General features: G+C 33.8%; 2 protein-coding genes across 3 annotated transcripts in view; both read right to left on the reverse strand.

Annotated features, from left to right (window-relative positions):
• The window catches only part of LOC118747680 (hippocampus abundant transcript 1 protein), a 142,910-nt gene that overhangs the window by 98,201 nt on the left and 38,709 nt on the right, over nucleotides 1-6,000 (reverse strand). The gene's annotated exons all lie outside the window — the stretch shown is intronic.
• LOC118747679 (triple functional domain protein) overlaps nucleotides 1-6,000 on the reverse strand; it is a 183,585-nt gene that overhangs the window by 40,958 nt on the left and 136,627 nt on the right. The window lies entirely within an intron of this gene.

A 6,000-nucleotide genomic window follows, 5' to 3' on the forward strand; every position in this document is an offset into this window, starting at 1 on the left:
TAATACCCAAAATCGATACTACCATAGTCGAAGATGTCACATATAAATTTTTGTCCCGATTGAAGTCAGTTAAGGCGTGTTGCACAGAGGTCGAAGTTTAGATTACCCTATGAAGACATCTTAACCGACTCCAATCGGGACCAAAATTTATATGTTATATCCTCGATTTTAGTTTAATTTTTTGAGTTCATAGAGGCATCTGGCCATGGACCCCTTTGCGACACGCCTTGACCATCTACAATCGGGACCAAAATTAATATGTGAAATCTGTGACCGTGGTATTAGATACCGATTGAGTGGGTGAGACTGAAAGAAATCGTTCATTTGATTTTAAGCACCACCCTAATGCACATACGTGAGTAACTATGTACGTATGTTGGCTTATATGATGAGTTGACAAAGCCACTTACATACATTCGTATGCATATCTGTACGAATAATTGGAAGTTTGTTGTGTTTCTCCAAGGAATTAACGATAATGTGCCATAACAGCTTGAACTTACAAGTACTTTTTCATACATACATACCAACAAACAAACTCACAACAAATGAGAGGCATTGTGATACATATCTACACGGTAAAATGTTTTGGTGAAACTTGCATGCATGCTTACATACTTATGGAAATTGACTTGGGCAGTATCGATACCAAAAGTAGTTAGATCCGATTCTCATAAGTATCGACATTCAGTACTCAGTAAAAAGGGATTAATCTAATATTTTGAAAAACCGAGTACTATATCTACTTTTACTACCAGTTAGACAAATATTTGTTTTTATTATGTAAAGTTAAAACTACCAGGGTTCAGGGACGTGAACCGGATGAAACATTTGGTCGGTGCGATTCAGCGTCAAAAAGGGTTTTTTTTTGTCTTTGAACCGGGGTTTCGGCTCGCTTTAACAGTTCGATAATTAAAATATTTTTATTCGATAACAGAAATAAAATAAAATAAATTGTCAGGTGGTAAACAAATATGGTATTACGATATTAAACAAAAGAAAAATAATTAAAAAGTGGGAAAAATTTGTTAAATCTTTACAAGTGTTTCGGTTTTCGGTCCGGATCAAACATTTGTGGAAAATTTCAGTTCAAAATTTTCATTTTCATTTTAAATTTTGTATAAAGTTTGAAACTGTGAATTACACGGTTTTGGTTAAAGCTTAGACGATATTTTTATATAGAAATAACAAAAAAAAGTTTAGCTCGATAAACATTACGAATATTTGACGAAAATCAACACGTGGTCATTTGTTTGAGTCACTGTATATATCTTCTAGTACAAGAACGATAGAATACAAGATTGCGCATTCCCGCAGAATGACATTTGTGGCAACGGGTAAACAAAGAACATGGCGAAGAACAATGAGTTGACAGTTGTGAATTTGCGTGTTTTCTTCTCGATTCACCAATTTCTCAAGCCATCTTTGAATATAGCAAATTAAGCACTACGTTAACAAAAAATATACAACCACTCTTGAAATGTGTTCAAAAGAATAGGTCTTATTAATTAACTATTTAGAATGTTTGTGTTTGTATTGCAGGTGCCGAAAAAGTGATAGTATCTTGTCGCAGCGCATGTTTTCCTGCAGAAAGTGGTCGATGCTTGCTTACCTCCGATTTTAGTTCGTAATTTGTGGTATTTCAACGTTTTCAACTTAACATGTCGTGTTTGAAAGTGGTCCGTAAAGTGCTTCATGCATATTACGCTGGTGTCTAAATTTTATGGCTTCTCCTGCCGGCAGACTCTACCCACTTTCTGGCCAAGGCGTCGTCGCGGGGAAACAAAAAAACTGCATTTGGGGGCTTTACCCCTACGGCTGCTGCAATTCAACACACGACACGACATTTTTATAAAGTTTTTATTACAAATAAAACGTTTTTTACTTCAGAACGCACAAATTACTTCGATTTTTCACTTGAAAGTACACAATACGTTTGCAATACGTTTGCACTTGTTTCTAAACAAAAAGTTTGTTTACGTATTGCCATAAATGTCAAAGTCGGCAAAACCAAAGTAGCGGTTTCGGGAATGCGCCACCTTCAGTTCATTTCACCATGCTTCTAGTACTTATACAAAAATACCGGATCAAATTTACAATACCACTGAAAGGTATACAACGCTTGAATCCGGTTGAAAATCGGTTTCTTTCCCTGCCGCCAATACTTGAATAAAATAAGTCAGGATATTTTAAGAAATGCATGCTTATTAAAAAAACATGATTTTAAACATATTAGGATAAAATCCTGCTAATATTCGTTTTCTTTTTTTCATTCAAATATGCGGGGTTTGTAATCAAATATGCGAATATCTGCATTATAAGGATATTTAAAAAATTCAGATAGAACACGCAGCCCCAATACATACGTATGCATTTTAATTAGATATGTATGTGTGTGGATTGTAATGTTCTCTTGACATCAAAAAATAAAAAAACAAAAAGTTTTGTTAATAGCGATCACCCCTAGGTAGGCAATGGCAAACCCCCCGAGTGTATTTTCTGCCATGAAAAAACCGTTTGGAGTTTGCGTAAAACTGTAGGTCCCTGTAGGTGTGTACATAGGTCTGAGGATATTTTATTCCCAAAAATAAAATATATATTGGTCTTTAAAGTGTCACTTATTTTAAAAATATAAAAATGTTTAAGACATGCAACCTTATTGAAAATTGGTGCATGTCTTAAACATTTTTAGAAAAATACTAAAATTGTTGGACGAGGCGTATGAGTAACATGTTCAACTTTAAAATTGCAGTATGCTAGTATATGATAGGACCAACCGCCTTCGACTTTTAAACCGGCTTTTTGGCTTCGTCCATGGCATGTTAGTCAATATATTCTACTCCATATTCAATCTAATACTTGTATGTTACTCATACGCCCCGTTGGAATATTTGTGTAGTAGACATGCCTAGGTTTATTACAATTTTTACTACAACAGGGCAGTCTACTTTTTTTCGCATTCTGTGCAGTCTTGTAGTCGGAAAATTATGTTACCATTTGATAACCTGGTAATAAAATAATCCCCCTCCTGAATTTCTACAAAACTTCATAGCTGAATTGCTGAATATATTGACAACTGTACCAAACGACGTACCTAGAATTGCGGTTACAAGAAATGGCAACAACTTTTGGTTATACAATTTTCCGGATGAAAAATCATAGGTAACGTGCAGAATATACCACTTAGTTCCATTTTAAATGTTAGCAAATTCATATTTTGGACAATAAAATGACTTATTTTCATTTATAGTTTGCAATATCTATGAACACTGGCGATCAAAAATGATTGCATGGTTATTTTTGTTAAATATTTGGAATTTTTTTCTGTTTGTGATCTATACATATAATAAAATTGTAACAGGCCGATGTCTGCACATTATGGATTTTAAAGAAAAATTAATATGGGGGGGGTGGGGCGTCTTTATTAGAGCAACAGAAGCCAAATCAACAATTTTAAGAATTTGTGTCTGTCTATTTGTCTGTATGTATGTATGTTTGTACTCGCATCACTCGAAAACGAATGCATGGAATTGAATGCAGTTTTCCCCGATATATTGCTAGAGGTCTAACTTAAAATATAGAAAATAAAAAAAATTAAAATATATAGAGAGTTGCCACCTGTTTGAAAATTGCAGTTTAAGTAAATTGATAAGATAAGGTAAATATTGCAATATGGCTGTCAAAAGAAAGAGGTTAAAGAAAGTTTATAGCCGAAGATATTTTTGCTGAAGGTTGCCACCGGTTTGAAAGTTTTAATTTAATTTAATTGATAAGATAAATTGAATATTGCAATATGGATATCAAACTGAAGAGGTTGAGGAAAGTTTACTGCCGAAAATATTTTTTAAGGAGCGTTGCCACCTGTTTGAGAAATATTAAATTAAATTGATAAAAAAAAAATTATTACAACACGGGTATCAAACAGCATAAAAATACGTTTAAGGCGCTGTGAAGCACGCCGGGTATTTACTATTTTTTTATGAAAATATGGTTCAAGCTTTAACCACAGCCAAGTCAAACTTTCCAACTACACATTTTTTCGTTCCTTTTTAATAGAAATATAGTTCATTCTGCATCAAATGGCATATAAATTAATGATTCAAAATTTTTACAAAATTTTGGAAAATTCGACAAATTTTCACCAAAATTTTCTACTTTTAAACAAATTTTTATAGATTTTTTTTGAGTATGCAGTTTTGTAGTTTACTTCAACAACAATCTCAGTATAATAAAGTACAAGTTTTAAGTGGCTATAAACTACCGTTGATTTTTGAGAAGTTTTTTTGCTCATGATATTGCTCATTTTGACCATATAACGGATGCGTGATAGTTTTTTTGTAAAGGAAAAAATACCGAAGAGCGTTAGTAAAAAAATTCTCAAAAATCAACGTTACGTATTTGGTGAAAATTTGTCGAATTCTCCAAAATTTTGTAAAAACTTTGAAACATTAATTTATATGGCATTTGATGCAGAACGAAAAAAACTTGTTACGAAAAACATTGCAAATATTAAAAAAAAAACACTGTACGGAAACAGATTCTGGCTAGTGTTTGCAAAATTTAAAAAACTTAAGACATTTTCATCAAAATTTTTGGTATGCAGTTATGTATATGGCTTATGAAATTCTAGTAAAACAAGTGCAAGTTTTAAGCGGCTAAAAAATCGCGTTGATTCAAAAATTTTTTTTTTTCTGACGGCAGTGATAACTTTTATTGCAATAGTACAATCGACTTGCAGAACTAAAAAGTTATTGAGTTTTTCTACACTGCAGCTACATATATCAACTTCCCATCTATATCCCGAGCACCAACAACTAGTTGCTACGAGTCGCAAACTCATATTAAAAATCCAACTAAGTTCCGCTAACGATGGTCATTTGTAATCTTCAACAACTACCAAAGTATGTACATACTTAACTAAGTATACAAAGGTATGCATACATATGAATTTCTAAGTAAGTACAAATAGCCTGCAGAAAACAAAAATGCATTATACTGCCTCTGCACGTAAAGATGAACTTTAAATGAGACATACTTCGCAGGCCAACACTTGAACTATAAACTATACTTAGTATACGCCAGGAAAGCTCGCTATAATCTATGGCTGCTGGCCACTGCATACATATGTATGTAGGTACTTATTCTATTCAATACACTCAACGAAAAGCAATTGAATACCAACAATCAATGGCGAGCGGAAGGAAGCATGCGCCCACACAGTTGTTTACCGCTTGCACACACATGTATACATGGACAATGAATGCATGCCAATGTAGGTATATTTGAATGTGTGTGTACATATGTATGAACTTGTTTGCCATAGAATGTTGATGATATACAAACATACATATAAACATATGTATGTATGTAATAGCCATGGTGTACAAGCCATATACCTCACTCTGTGCACTCCTTTTTCTCTTTAAATAATCGCCTTTGGCATGTCCAACAAATTGCTTGACAGCAAAGTATTACGAGTGTGGCTGTGAGTATCAGTAAAAGTGTCACTACCAAGAACCAATGGGGTTTACACATTCAACTGTTTGTTTAGTTGATTGTGCCATCAGTGAGACAACATCTATGTACATGCATACTTAGATACGTATGTATGCGTATGTATGTAGATGTGTGTGTGTTACGAGTCTTCTACAAGTTATAAGGAGTGCCCGAGCAACTGGTCTTTGCATGCCGCCATCACAGCGGAAGCTTGAGTTTTGTCCAGGTGTTTTATGATGTTGTTAATAGTGTGTGGTAATGGTATACCATTTATATTAGCATTGATACGTTAATGACTGCAATAATGTGTATGACACTAACTTTATAGTCGTGCAAATATACATGCATACATATGTATGTATGTATATGTGTGTATTAATGTATGCATGTGTGAATTTGAGTAGTCGAGGGAGGGGTTGGTTGCCAAGCGTTTTTAAAGTCAAACATGCAGGACATTTTACATTCCCCGGTGAAAAGTTTATGCTTGAGAGAATATTTGCATGA

This window comes from Rhagoletis pomonella, unplaced genomic scaffold (assembly GCF_013731165.1).
Source record: "Rhagoletis pomonella isolate Grant_MI unplaced genomic scaffold, Rhpom_1.0 Rhpom_scaffold_00012, whole genome shotgun sequence".
NCBI lineage: Eukaryota > Metazoa > Arthropoda > Insecta > Diptera > Tephritidae > Rhagoletis > Rhagoletis pomonella.